General features: G+C 45.4%; 1 protein-coding gene across 2 annotated transcripts in view; it reads left to right on the top strand.

Moving 5' to 3' along the window:
* The window catches only part of LOC110537019 (contactin-associated protein-like 4), a 219319-nt gene that overhangs the window by 138472 nt on the left and 65045 nt on the right, over positions 1 to 15802 (top strand). The gene's annotated exons all lie outside the window — the stretch shown is intronic.

The following is a 15802-nucleotide window of genomic DNA, read 5'->3' on the forward strand; positions in this document are numbered from 1 at the left end:
TTGAGGATGAAGGAATATAATTTATAGACCGAACTTAATAAAATACGCCTCTATAGTTCAGTGGTACTGTCAGGATTTTTTTTGAAGATTTGGGAATGGGATTCACTATAGACTTATACCAAGTGAATGGCAGTATACTGTGCTCAAAACTAATTTGGAGCAAATCATATAGGATGCAAATTAATTTAGAGTATTTTAAAACTTTGCAGCGTCAATCACCTTAACTTTTTGTTACCTGAGAACAAACTACCAAACCCCTTCTCCCACTCTTAAGTACCTGTGTAACAGGTTCAGACCCCCCTAGCTCTTCCCTGACTCCCATTATAATTTTCTTATGTAGTTTTTGTCCTACCTTGTTTATTTTCCCTCCAAAACGGTTGAGGATTTCTTGTCTGTATCTCCTCATGGCGAAATAACTGCCTTCTCTGATATCTCAGTTTGAATAGGTGCAGTCTTTTATCAAACACATGCTGTTTGTTCTAAAACTCCTTCCTACACGGTTCTCTTGTATTCCTATCTTTACACTGTAAATATAAGTACATTATAGACCATAGGTCCCTTAACTCATCATTCCAACAAGCCTTATTCAGCTTGTAAAATGTCCTGGGCTTGGCCGTGTATTTCTAATTTCATAATTGTTTTCCCATTTCAGAATATATGACATCACAATATTTTTCATACCACACATCTAAATCAAATTTTGTTTCTTGGCATCTTTGCAGAGTTCCACCAGAGCTCCACATGCCATTTCAAGACACAGAAAGTCCTTTGGCACATTTGTTTTCTTAAATTTAGGCCTATGTGGGGTATGTACAGTATATTTTGCCCTGAGTGATGCACAGTTATATTTGGTTGAGAAAGTTTGTGGCCAACAGAAAATATCATAAATAAAAGGGAATTATCAGGAAGTGTCAATTTTTCTCCAATTTAGTTAAAACATCCACAGTCTTCCACCATTATCCACAGTCTTCCACCATTTGTTTAGAGGGTAACACCTTAAAATCCAAACAAGTTTCTAGACAGTCGTGGAGGTAACTATATAGTCCACCACAGCTTTTCCTTTGCCAGATATGGATGTAAAGTTATTTCTTAAGGGGATTATCCTTCCATTAATTATACACATTTTAGAGTCCTGAAGGAATTCTAATAGGGTTTCCCCATGATGATTAACAGAGTTATCCAAAGCAACACTCAATGTAATATCATCAATATCATGTACAGTTGAAGTCAGAAGTTTACATACACCTTAGGCAAATACATTTGAACTCAGTATTTCACAATTCCTGACATTTAATCCTATTAAATTCCCTGTCTTAGGTCAGTTAGGATCACCACTTTATTGTAAGAATGTGAAATGTCAGAATAATAGAGAGAATGATTTATTTCATTTTTTATTTCTTTCATCACATTCCCAGTGGGTCAGAAGTTTACATACACTCAATTAGTATTTGGTAGAATTGCCTTTAACTTGTTTAACTTGGGTCAAACATTCCGGGTAACCTTCCACAAGCTTCCCACAATAAGTTGGGTGAATTTTGGCCCATTCCTCATGACAGAGCTGGTGTAACTGAGTCAGGTTTGTAGGCCTCCTTGATTGCACACGGTTTTTCAGGTCTGCCCACAAATGTTCTATAGGATTGAGGTCAGGGCTTTGTAATGACCACTCTAATACCTTGACTTTGTTGTCCTTAAGCCATTTTGCCACAACTTTGGAAGTATGCTTGGGATCATTGTTCATTTGGAAAACCCATTTGCGACCAAGCTTTAATTTCCTGACTGATGTCTTGAAATGTTGCTTTCATATATCCACATAATTTTCCTCCCTCATGATGCCATCTATTTTGTGAAGTGCACCAGTCCCTCCTGCAGCAAAGCACCCCCACAACATGATGCTGCCACCCCCGTGCTTCACAGTTGGGGGTGTTGTTCGGCTTGCAAGCCTCCCCCTTTTTCCTCCAACCATAACGATGGTCATTATGGCCAAACAGTTTTATTTTTGTTTCATCAGACAAGAGGACATTTCTCCAAAATGTACGATATGTGTCCCTATGTGCAGTTGCAAAATGTAGTCTGGCTTTCTTATGGTGGTTTTGGAGCAGTGGCTTCTTCCTTGCCTTTCAGGTTATTTTGATATAGGACTTGTTTTACTGTGGATATAGATACTTTTGTACCTGTTTCCTCCAGCACCTTCACAAGGTCCTTTGCTGTTGTTCTGGGATTGATTTGCACTTTTTGCACCAGAGTACGTTCATCTCTAGGAGACAGATCGTGTCTCCTTCCTGAGCGGTACGACAGCTGAGTGGTCCCATGATGTTTATACTTGGGTACTATTGTTTGTACACATGAACGTGGTACCTTCAGGCGTTTGGAAATTGCTCCCAAGGATGAACCAGACTTGTGGAGGTCTACACATTTTTTTAACTTCCGACTTCAACTGTATTTAGTCATGTAACCTCCCAATTCGACTGTTAAGATCCCCACATATGTAAATAGCATCTGCTTCTGTATGTAGGTATACTTGACTTAACAAATGACATTAGAAGGAGGATACATCTCTACCCCTGTTCAGGTGTAAAATAGCATGAAAACACAACAAAACAATCTGACACCCTATGTTCAAAGTGCAAACCAATAATTCCTTCTATGGCTTTATCAATAATTTCAATTTTATATGCTTTCATCATACCAGACTTTACACATATTCTCACTCTCCGAGAGCCCCTGGGGGCTTTCATATGAGTTTTTCGGTTGTAAGTGGATGATTTCATTTGTAAAAGAATGGATGAAGTCAGCTGTAATAGAGTGGAAGATTTTGACGTTTGTGTTCCAGTATATAATATAACAAATTGATATTACGGTTTCAATAAATACATTTTAAATCATTCAAATGTATTTATAAAGCCCTTTTTACATCAGCTGATGTCACAAAGTGCTGTACAGAAACCCAGCCTAAATCCCCGAACAGCAAACAATGCAAATGTAGAAGCATGGTAGCTAGGAAAACCTCCCTAGAAAGGCAGGAACCTAGGAAGAAACCTAGAGAGGAACCAGGCTCTGAGGGGTGGCCATGTCCCATGTGAAGATTATAACAGTACATGGCCAAGATGTTCAAATGTTCATAGATGACCCGCAGGGTCAAATAATAATAATCACAGTGGTTGTAGAGGGTGCACCTCAGAAATAAATGTCAGTTGGCTTTTGTCAGTTGGCTTTTCATTCAGCGTTAGAGACAGCAGGTGCAGTAGAGAGAGAGAGAGAGTCAAAAACTGCAGGTTCGGGACATGGTAGCATGTCCGGTGAGCAGGTCAGGGTTCCATAGCCGCCGGCAGAACAGATGAAACTGGAGCAGCAGCACGACCAGGTGGACTGGGAACAGCAATGAGTCATCAGGCCAGGTAGTCCTGAGGCATGGTCCTAGGTCTCATGTCCTCTGAGAGAAGAGAGAGAGAAAAGAGAGAGAGAAAGAGTTAGAGGGAGCATACTTAAATTCACCCAGGATACCGGATAAGACAGGAGAAATACTCCAGATATAACAGACTGATCCTAGCCCCCGACAAAAACTACTGCAGCATAAATACTGGAGGCTGAGGAGGAGGGGTCAGGAGACACTGTGGCCCCGTCCAACGATACCCCCGGATAGGGCTAACCAGGCAGGATATAACCCCACCCACTTTTCCAAAGCACAGCCCCCACACCATTACAGGGATATCTTCAAACCACCAACTTACTACCCAGAGACAAGGCCAAGTATAGCCCACGAATATCTCCTCCACCGTACGAACCTGAGGGGGGCGCCAACCCGGACAGGAAGATCACGTCAGTGACTCAACTCACTCAAGTGACGCACCCCTCCTAGGTTCGCTATGGAAGAGCACCAGTAAGCCAGTGACTCAGCCCCCGTAATAGGGTTAGAGGCAGAGAATCCCAGTGGAGAGAGGGTTAGGGTTAGGGTTAGTTTTCCAGTGCCGTTTTCCAGGCAGAGACAGCAAGGGCAGTTCCTCGCTCCAATGCTTTCAGTGCCTCACCTTCACACCCCCAGACTACACCCAGTCATAGGACCTACTGAAGAGATGAGTCTTCAATAAAGACTTAAAGGTCGAGACCGAGTCTGCGTCTCTCACATGGATAGGGAGAACATTCCATAAAAATTGAGCTCTATAGGAGAAAGCCCTGCCTCCAGCTGTTTGCTTATAAATTCTAGGGACAATTAGGAGGCCTGCATCTTGTGACCGTAGCGTATGTGTAGGTATGTATGGCAGGACAAAATCGGAAAGATGGGTAGGAGCAAGCCCATGTAATGCTTTGTAGGTTAGTTGTAAAACCTTGAAATCAGCCTTAGCCTTAACAGGAAGCCAGTGTAGAGAGGCTAGCACTGGAGAAATATAATAAAAATGTTTGGTTCTAGTCAAGATTCTAGCAGCCATGTTTAGCACTAACTGAAGTTTATTTAGTGCTTTATCTGGGTAGCCGGAATGTAGAGCATTGCGGTAGTCTAATCTAGAAGTGACAAAAGAATGGATACATTTTTCTGCATCATTTTTGGACAGAAAGTTTCAGATTTTTGCCATGTCACGTAGATGGAAAAAAGATGTCCTTGATACAGACTTGATACGTTTGTCAAAAGAAAGATCAGGGTCCAGAGTAACGGTGAGGTCCTTCACAGTTTTATTTGAGACAACTGCACAACCATCAAGATTAATTGTCAGATCCAACAGAAGATTTCTTTGTTTCTTGGGACCTAGAACTAGCATCTCTGTTTTGTCCGAGTTTAAAAGTCAAAGCAATGCCGCCATCCACTTCCTTATGTCTGAAACACAGGCTTCCAGGCAGGGCAATTTTGGGGCTTTACCATGTTTCATCGAAATGTACAGCTGTGTGTCATCCGCATAGCAGTTAACATTATGTTTCCGAATGACAGCACCAAGAAGTAAAATATATAGTGAAAACAACAGTGGTCCTAAAACGGAACCTCGAGGAACACAAATGAACATTTTATTTGTCAGAGGACAAACCATCCACAGAGACAAATTGATATCTTTCCAACAGATAAGATCTAAACCAGGCCCGAACTTGTCCGTGTAGACCAATTTGGAAATACAATCTCTTCAAAAGAATGTGGTGATCGATGGTATCAAAAGCTGCACTAAGGTCTAGGAGCAGGAGGACAGATACAGAGCCTTGGTCTGACTCCATTAACCTTTCTAGGGCAGGCGATCTGCTAGCGGAACCCCTCCACAATATTCCACTGAAAAGGCAGAGTGCAAAATTCTAAAATATTTTTTTGAAATATGTAACTTTCACACATTAACAAGTCCAATACAGCAAATGAAAGATAAACATCTTGTTAATCTACCCATCGTGTCCGATTTAAAAAATGCTTTACAGCGAAAGCACAACACATGATTGTTAGGTCATAGCCAAGTCCAAAAAACACACAGCCATTTTTCCAGCCAAAGAGAGAAGTCACAAAAAGCATAAATAGAGATCAAGTTAATCACTAACCTTTGATGATCTTCATCAGATGACACTCATAGGACATCATGTTACATAATACATGTATGTTTTGTTCGATAATGTGCATATTTATATCCAAAAATCTCAGTTTACATTGGAGCGTTACGTGCAGTAATGTTTTGATTCCAAAGCAGCCGGTGATTTTGCAGAAATACTCATAATAACATTGATAAAATATACAATTGTTATTCACATAATTAAAGACAGACTTCTCCTTAATGCAACCGCTGTGTCAGATTTTAAAAAAACTTTACGGGAAAATATTGTAACGGTTTTCTTGGTGAGAAGGAGAGTCGGACCAAAATGCAGCGTGTAGATTGCGATCCATGTTTTAATGAACAAACGTAAAACACGAATCAATGCAAACACTACAAAATAAAGAACGTGATGAACGTAACGAAAACCTAAAACAGCCTATCTGGTGAAAAACACATAGACAGGAACAATCACCCACAAACACACAGTGAAACCCAGGCTACCTAAATATGGTTCCCAATCAGAGACAATGACGAACACCTGCCTCTGACTGAGAACCATATCAGGCTGAACATAGAAATAGACAAACAAGACATGAAACATAGAATACCCACTCAGATCACACCCTGACCAATCAAAACATAGAAAATACAAAGTAAACTATGGTCAGGGCGTGACAGTACCCCCCCCCCAAGGTGCGGACTCCGGCCGCAAAACCTGAACCTATAGGGGAGGGTCTGGGTGGGCATCTGTCCGCGGTGGCGGCTCTGGCGCTGGACGTGGACCCCACTCCATGACAGTTTTAATCCCCCTCCTAAACGTCCCTAAATAGGTTACCCACCACAATGATAACATGGGACAGAGGGACAGCTCGGGACAGAGGTAACTCGGGACAGATGGGTAGCTCAGCACTGAGAGGAAGCTCAGCACTGAGAAGAAGCTCAGCACTGAGAGGAAGCCCAGGCAGGTAGTAGAAACTACCAGAACCTGGCTGGCTGGCAGTTTCAGCAGATCCTGGTCGACTAGCAGATCTGGAAGAATCTGGTCGACTGGCGGATCTGGGAGAATCTGGTCGACTGGCGGATCTGGGAGAATCTGGTCGACTGGCGGATCTGGGAGAATCTGGTCGACTGGCGGATCTGGGAGAATCTGGTCGACTGGCGGATCTGGGAGAATCTGGTCAACTGGCGGATCTGGGAGAATCTGGTCGACTGGCGGATCTGGGAGAATCTGGTCGACTGGCGGATCTGGGAGAATCTGGTCGACTGGCGGATCTGGGAGAATCTGGACGACTGGCAGATCTGGGAGAGTCTGGACGACTGGCAGATCTGGAAGAGTCTGGACGACTGGCAGATCTGGAAGAGTCTGGTCGACTGGCAGATCTGGAAGAGTCTGGACGACTGGCAGATCTGGAAGAGTCTGGACGACTGGCAGATCTGGAAGAGTCTGGACGACGGGCAGATCTGGAAGAGTCTGGACGACGGGCAGATCTGGAAGAGTCTGGACGACACAGACTGGCTGCTCTGGCTGCTCCATGCTGACTGACAGCTCTGGCTGCTCCATGCTGGCAGACTGCTCTGGCTGCTCCATGCTGACTGGCAGCTCTGGCTGCTCCATGCTGACCGGCTGCTCCATGCTGACTGGCAGCTCTGGCTGCTCCATGCTGACTGGCTGCTCCATGCTGACTGGCAGCTCTGGCTGCTCCATGCTGACTGGCTGCTCCATGCTGACTGGCTGCTCCATGCTGACTGGCGGCCCTGGCTGCTCCATGCTGACTGGCGGCCCTGGCTGCTCCATGCTGACTGGCGGCCCTGGCTGCTCCATGCTGACTGGCGGCCCTGGCTGCTCCATGCTGACTGGCGGCCCTGGCTGCTCCATACTAACTGGCAGCTCTGGCGGCTCCTTGCAGACTGGCAGCTCTGGCGGCTCCTTGCAGACTGGCAGCTCTGGCGGCATCCTGCAGACAGGCAGCTCTGGCGGCTCCCTGCAGACTGGCAGCTCCTTGCAGACTGGCAGCTCTATGCAGACTGGCAGCTCCTTGCAGACTGGCAGCTCTATGCTAACTGGCAGCTCTATGCTAACTGGCAGCTCTATGCTAACTGGCAGCTCTATGCTAACTGGCAGCTCTGAACAGGCGGGATCTAGCCCGGCAGACACACGGAGCTGGAATATACCGCACCGGGCTATGCACCCGCACTGGAGACACCGTGCGCACCACTGCATAACACGGTGCCTGTCCGGTCTCTCTAGCCCCCCGGTAAGCACAGGGAGTCTGCCCAGGTCTCCTACCTGGCATAGCCATACTCCCTGTTAGCCCCCCCCCAAGAAATTTTTGGGGCTGCCTCTCAGGCTTCCATCCGCGTCGCCGTGCTGCCTTCTCATACCAGCGCCTCTCTGCTTTCACCGCCTCCATTCTACGATAACCTTCCTCGCACTGCTCCAGCGAATCCCAGGCGGGCTCCGGCACTCTCCCTGGGTCGGCCGCCCACCTGTCGATCTCCTCCCAAGTAGTATACTCCATACTGTACTCCTCCTTGGGCTGTTCCTGTTGTTTCTTCTCCCGCTGCACCTTAGTGCGGCTACACTCCCCTGGTTTAGCCCAGGGTCCTCTCCCGTCGAGGATTTCCTCCCATGTCCAGAAATCCTTATTGCGCATCTCCTCTTTTTGCTGCTGCTGCTGCCTGTTGACACGCCGCTTGGTCCGTTGGTGTTGGGTGATTCTGTAACGGTTTTCTTGGTGAGAAGGAGAGTCGGACCAAAATGCAGCGTGTAGATTGCGATCCATGTTTTAATGAACAAACGTAAAACACGAATCAATGCAAACACTACAAAATAAAGAACGTGATGAACGTAACGAAAACCTAAAACAGCCTATCTGGTGAAAAACACATAGACAGGAACAATCACCCACAAACACACAGTGAAACCCAGGCTACCTAAATATGGTTCCCAATCAGAGACAATGACGAACACCTGCCTCTGACTGAGAACCATATCAGGCTGAACATAGAAATAGACAAACAAGACATGAAACATAGAATACCCACTCAGATCACACCCTGACCAATCAAAACATAGAAAATACAAAGTAAACTATGGTCAGGGCGTGACAGTACCCCCCCCCCAAGGTGCGGACTCCGGCCGCAAAACCTGAACCTATAGGGGAGGGTCTGGGTGGGCATCTGTCCGCGGTGGCGGCTCTGGCGCTGGACGTGGACCCCACTCCATGACAGTTTTAATCCCCCTCCTAAACGTCCCTAAATAGGTTACCCACCACAATGATAACATGGGACAGAGGGACAGCTCGGGACAGAGGTAACTCGGGACAGATGGGTAGCTCAGCACTGAGAGGAAGCTCAGCACTGAGAAGAAGCTCAGCACTGAGAGGAAGCCCAGGCAGGTAGTAGAAACTACCAGAACCTGGCTGGCTGGCAGTTTCAGCAGATCCTGGTCGACTAGCAGATCTGGAAGAATCTGGTCGACTGGCGGATCTGGGAGAATCTGGTCGACTGGCGGATCTGGGAGAATCTGGTCGACTGGCGGATCTGGGAGAATCTGGTCGACTGGCGGATCTGGGAGAATCTGGTCGACTGGCGGATCTGGGAGAATCTGGTCGACTGGCGGATCTGGGAGAATCTGGTCAACTGGCGGATCTGGGAGAATCTGGTCGACTGGCGGATCTGGGAGAATCTGGTCGACTGGCGGATCTGGGAGAATCTGGTCGACTGGCGGATCTGGGAGAATCTGGACGACTGGCAGATCTGGGAGAGTCTGGACGACTGGCAGATCTGGAAGAGTCTGGACGACTGGCAGATCTGGAAGAGTCTGGTCGACTGGCAGATCTGGAAGAGTCTGGACGACTGGCAGATCTGGAAGAGTCTGGACGACTGGCAGATCTGGAAGAGTCTGGACGACGGGCAGATCTGGAAGAGTCTGGACGACGGGCAGATCTGGAAGAGTCTGGACGACACAGACTGGCTGCTCTGGCTGCTCCATGCTGACTGACAGCTCTGGCTGCTCCATGCTGGCAGACTGCTCTGGCTGCTCCATGCTGACTGGCAGCTCTGGCTGCTCCATGCTGACCGGCTGCTCCATGCTGACTGGCAGCTCTGGCTGCTCCATGCTGACTGGCTGCTCCATGCTGACTGGCAGCTCTGGCTGCTCCATGCTGACTGGCTGCTCCATGCTGACTGGCTGCTCCATGCTGACTGGCGGCCCTGGCTGCTCCATGCTGACTGGCGGCCCTGGCTGCTCCATGCTGACTGGCGGCCCTGGCTGCTCCATGCTGACTGGCGGCCCTGGCTGCTCCATGCTGACTGGCGGCCCTGGCTGCTCCATACTAACTGGCAGCTCTGGCGGCTCCTTGCAGACTGGCAGCTCTGGCGGCTCCTTGCAGACTGGCAGCTCTGGCGGCATCCTGCAGACAGGCAGCTCTGGCGGCTCCCTGCAGACTGGCAGCTCCTTGCAGACTGGCAGCTCTATGCAGACTGGCAGCTCCTTGCAGACTGGCAGCTCTATGCTAACTGGCAGCTCTATGCTAACTGGCAGCTCTATGCTAACTGGCAGCTCTATGCTAACTGGCAGCTCTGAACAGGCGGGAGAACCTGGCAGCGCTGTAGAGGCGGAAAGCTCTGACAGCGCTAAACAGGCGGGAGACTCCGACAGCGCTGGAGAGGAGGAAGGCTCTAACAGCGCTAAACAGGCGGGAGACTCCGACAGCGCTGGAGAGGAGGAGGGCTCCGACAGCGCTGGACAGGCGAGGCGCACTGTAGGCCTGATGCGTGGTGCTGGCACTGGTGGTACTGGGCCGAGAACACGCACAGGAAGCCTGGTGCGGGGAGCTGCTACCGGAGGGCTGGGGTGTGGAGGTGGTACTGGAAAAACCGGACCGTGCAGGCGCACTGGAGCTCTTGAGCACCGAGCCTGCCCAACCTTACATGGTTGAATGCTCACGGTCGCCCTGCCAGTGCGGCGAGGTGGAATAGCCCGCACTGGACTATGCAGGCGAACCGGAGACACCGAGCGCAAGGCTGGTGCCATGTAAACCGGCCCAAGGAGACGCACTGGGGACCAGCTGCGTAGAGCCGGCTTCATGGCATTAGGCTCGACGCTCAATCTAGCCCGGCAGACACACGGAGCTGGAATATACCGCACCGGGCTATGCACCCGCACTGGAGACACCGTGCGCACCACTGCATAACACGGTGCCTGTCCGGTCTCTCTAGCCCCCCGGTAAGCACAGGGAGTCTGCCCAGGTCTCCTACCTGGCATAGCCATACTCCCTGTTAGCCCCCCCCCAAGAAATTTTTGGGGCTGCCTCTCAGGCTTCCATCCGCGTCGCCGTGCTGCCTTCTCATACCAGCGCCTCTCTGCTTTCACCGCCTCCATTCTACGATAACCTTCCTCGCACTGCTCCAGCGAATCCCAGGCGGGCTCCGGCACTCTCCCTGGGTCGGCCGCCCACCTGTCGATCTCCTCCCAAGTAGTATACTCCATACTGTACTCCTCCTTGGGCTGTTCCTGTTGTTTCTTCTCCCGCTGCACCTTAGTGCGGCTACACTCCCCTGGTTTAGCCCAGGGTCCTCTCCCGTCGAGGATTTCCTCCCATGTCCAGAAATCCTTATTGCGCATCTCCTCTTTTTGCTGCTGCTGCTGCCTGTTGACACGCCGCTTGGTCCGTTGGTGTTGGGTGATTCTGTAACGGTTTTCTTGGTGAGAAGGAGAGTCGGACCAAAATGCAGCGTGTAGATTGCGATCCATGTTTTAATGAACAAACGTAAAACACGAATCAATGCAAACACTACAAAATAAAGAACGTGATGAACGTAACGAAAACCTAAAACAGCCTATCTGGTGAAAAACACATAGACAGGAACAATCACCCACAAACACACAGTGAAACCCAGGCTACCTAAATATGGTTCCCAATCAGAGACAATGACGAACACCTGCCTCTGACTGAGAACCATATCAGGCTGAACATAGAAATAGACAAACAAGACATGAAACATAGAAAACCCACTCAGATCACACCCTGACCAATCAAAACATAGAAAATACAAAGTAAACTATGGTCAGGGCGTGACAAATATAATCTGAGAACGGCTCTCAGAACCCAAAACAGCCAGAGGAATATCCACAATTTTGGAGTCAACAGAAGTTAGAAACAACATCATACATTTTCACTTACCTTTGATGATCTTCATCAGAAGGCACTCCCAGGAATCCCAGTTCGACAATAAATTACTGATGTGTTCCATAAAGTCCATAATTTATGTCCAAATAGCCACTTGTTGTTCGTGTGTTCAGCCCAGTAATCCATCTTCATGAGGCGCAGGCACTTCACCCAGACAAAAAGTTCTGTTACAGTCCTTTAGAAACATGTCAAACAATGTATGGAATCAATCTTTAGGATGTTTTTAACAGTAAACATCAATAATGTTCCAACCGGAGAATTCCTTTGTCTGAAGAAATGCACTGGAATGAGAGGTAACTCTGTCGGGAGCGAGCGTCATGAGACCAAGGCACTCTGCCAGATCACTGCCTCAGAGGTCTCATGAGCCCCTCCTTTAAAGTTTCTAAAGACGGTTGACATCTAGTGGAAGCCGTAGGAAGTGCAACTTTATCCATATCTCAATGTGTATTCGGTAGGCCAAGCTTTGAAAAACTACAAACCTCAGATGTCCCACTTCCTGGTTGGATGTTTCTCAGGTTTTCGCCTGCCATATGAGTTCTGTTATACTCACAGGCATCATTCAAACAGTTTTGGAAAATTCAGAGTCTTTTCTATCCAATACTAATAATAATATGCATACATTAGCATCTGGGACAGAGTAGGAGACAGTTCACTCTGGGCACGCTATTTATCCAAAAGTGAAAATGCTGCCCCCTATCCCAATTAAAAGGTCCTTTACCACATTTACGAGTGCAGTCTCAGTGCTATGATATGGTTTAAAACCAGACTGATGTGTTTCATATACATTGCTTGTCTTCAGGAAGGCAGTGAGTTGCTGCGCAACAGCTTTTACATTTTTCTTTTGAGCGGAATGGGAGATTCAATGCAGGCCAATAGTTTTTCAAATATTTTCTGGGTCAAGGTTAGGCTTTTTCAAGAGAGGCTTTATTGCTGCCACTTTTAGTGAGTTTGGTACACATTCGGAGGATAGGGAGCCGTTTATTATGTTCAACATTGGAGGGCCAAGCACAGGAAGCATCTCTTTCAGTAGATTAGTTGGAATAGGCTCCAGTATGCAGCTTGAATGTTTAGAGGCCATGACTATTTTCATCAATGTGTCAAGAGATACAATATTAAAAAACTTGAGTGTCTCCCTTGATCCTAGGTCCTGGCAGTGTTGTGCAGACTCAAGACAACTGAGCTTTGGAGAAATTTGCAGATTTAAAGAGGATAATTTGCTTTCTAATGATCATGATCTTTTCGTCAAAGAAGTTCATGAATTTATCACTGCTGAGGGGAAAGCCATCCTCTTTTGGGGAATGCTGCTTTTTAGTTAGCTTTGCGACAGTATCAAAAATACATTTTGGATTGTTCTTATTCTCCTCAATTAAGTTGTAAAAATAGGATGACCGAGCAGCAGTGAGGGAGGGCTCTTTGATACTGCACGGTACTGTCTTTCCAAGCTAGTTGGAAGACTTCCAGATTGGTGTAGCGCCATTTCCGTTCCAATTTTCTGGAAGCTTGCTTCAGGGATCAGGTATTTTCTGTATAGTTTAGTTTCTTATGACAAATGTTTTTAGTTTTTATGGGCGCAACTGCATCTAGGGTTTTACACAAGGTTTAATTTAGTTCCTCAGTTAGGTTGTTAACCAATGTTTGTACACTGACATCCTTGGGTAGGTGGAAGGAATTAGAGGTTGACCGATTAATCGGAATCGCCGATTAATTAGGGACGATTTCAAGTTTTCATAAACATTAAACATTAATTAAAACAGCACTTTCGTGCGTTTTGCCAGCAGCTCTTCGTTGTGCGTCAAGCATTGCGCTGTTTATGACTTCAAGCCTATCAACTCCCGAGATGAGGCTGGTGTAACCGAAGTGAAATGGCTAGCTAGTTAGCGCACGCTAACTAGAGGGATGGAAGCTATACTGTTACACTGGCAATACTAAAGTGCCTATAAGAACATCCAATAGTCAAAGGTTAATGAAATACAAATGGTATAGAGGGAAATAGTCCTATAATTCCTATAATAACTTCAACCTAAAACTTCTTACCTGGGAATATTGAAGACTCATGTTAAAAGGAACCACCAGCTTTCATATGTTCTCATGTTCTGAGCAAGGAACTGAAATGTTAGCTTTCTTACATGGCACATATTGCACTTACTTTCTTCTCCAACACTTTGTTTTTGTATTATTTAAACCAAATTGAACATGTTTCATTATTTACTTGATGCTAAATTGATTTAATTGATGTATTATATTAAGTTAAAATAAGTGTTCATTCAGTATTGTTGTAATTGTCATTATTACATTTTTTTTTTTTTAATCGGCCGATTAATCGGTATCAGCTTTTTTGGTCCTCCAATAATCGGTATCGGCATTGAAAAATCATAATCGGTCTACCTCTAGAAGGAATGGCACTTGCTTGTTTTATATATATATATATCATTATTCACTTCCGGTCAAAAATTTTAGAACACCTAATCATTCAAGGGTTTTTCTTTATTTTTTACTATTTTCTACATAGTAGATTAATAGTGAAGACATCAAAACTATGAAATAACACATATGGAATCATGTGGTAACCAAAATAGTGTTAAACAAATAAAAATCAATTTTGTATTTGAGATTCTTCAAATAGCCACACTTTGCCTTGATGACAGCTATGCACACTCTTGGCATTCTCTCAACCAGCTTCACCTGGAATGCTTTCCCAACATTCTTAAAGGATTTCCCACATATGCTTTTTGGTTACTGCATGATTCCACATGTGTTATAACATAGTTTTGAAGTCTTCACTATTATTCTACAATGTAATAGTAAAAATATAGAAAACCATTGAATGAAAAGGTGTTCTAAAACTTTTGACCGGTAGTGTATATGGGGCAATTTAGCTATTAAGATGTGTTATCTGTAATGGTTATGATAAATTAGGCATATCTGTTGGCATATAGATAAATTCACACATATTATTTTTACAGTGCTGGCCATTCAAAAAAAATCATGCTATTAAAAAATGTTAAATGCTCATCCCTACTCAGACAGGGCCCCATGCACAGTGAAGTGTGTGTGTGTGTGTGTGTGTGTGTTATAAGAGACAGGAGGAGGGAATCTGTGCACTGAATACTAAAGAAATAAGAACAGATGATCAGCATTTTCACCGTCTTTTTGCTGCTTGAACAGAGAAGTGTTCGATGACTCTACACTCAGCTTTGTGTCTGTGTGTGTGTGTGTGTGTGTGTGTGTGTGTGTGTGTGTGGTGCATCAAGCTCTTCCCATATCTAATTAGTGAGTCCCCACTCTAAATCTCTGTCATACTTCTTCTTGTTATTATTTGGAACGCTACTCCTCTTACACTGTTTAAGCTAGATAAATCATTCAAACTTTAAAACGTGCAGAGTGGTCAGGACCAGAGTGCTTGATACAACTTTTTTATATATTTTATTCCTAAGCTTTTTGTCCTTTTTTTTGTACATCTTCATTCTCTTTCATGGGATTTCCTCAACGTTCTAAAGGTCCCATTGTGACATCAACTCCCATTCCCTGTGAACAATGCAAAACATGAGACGAATCAGCTACTTTGACCACTTTCCCAAACAGTTAGACAAAAAAGTATAGGAAGGCCCTCTAAGTCTCTGATAATCAAATCTGTACAGAAATAACACATACGAATCAAAATATAGCGGTTTTATCGCATCATTTTCTCCATCTTTTTATAAATAACTGACATTTTTACCAATTTCCCAACAAATTAGACAAAAAGTTAGAGCGTATGAAATTTTCCTTTTATTCTCTGCTCTTCAAATCAGAACAACAATATCTGCTTCTAATCTAACGATACAGCTGTTTAAGTAACCGCAGTAAAAAAAAAATCCCCCAAACCTTTTACAAACAACTGCAATTTTGACCACTTTTCCAGCACTTTATACATCAATTTAAAGGGTATGAAATCATGGTCTACTTCTCTGGTATTCCACTTTCTAAAATCACTGACAGGTGGCACTATTGACTGATGGAAACAATATGTGTCTTAATATTTATTTATTTATTTTATTTTAAAAGAATATCTAAATAATTTGCATACAGGGATGGACCAGGAAATCTGGTCACAATGCGGACACAGTGGAGTATGAG

The sequence above is a fragment of the Oncorhynchus mykiss genome, chromosome 12 (assembly GCF_013265735.2).
Source record: "Oncorhynchus mykiss isolate Arlee chromosome 12, USDA_OmykA_1.1, whole genome shotgun sequence".
NCBI lineage: Eukaryota > Metazoa > Chordata > Actinopteri > Salmoniformes > Salmonidae > Oncorhynchus > Oncorhynchus mykiss.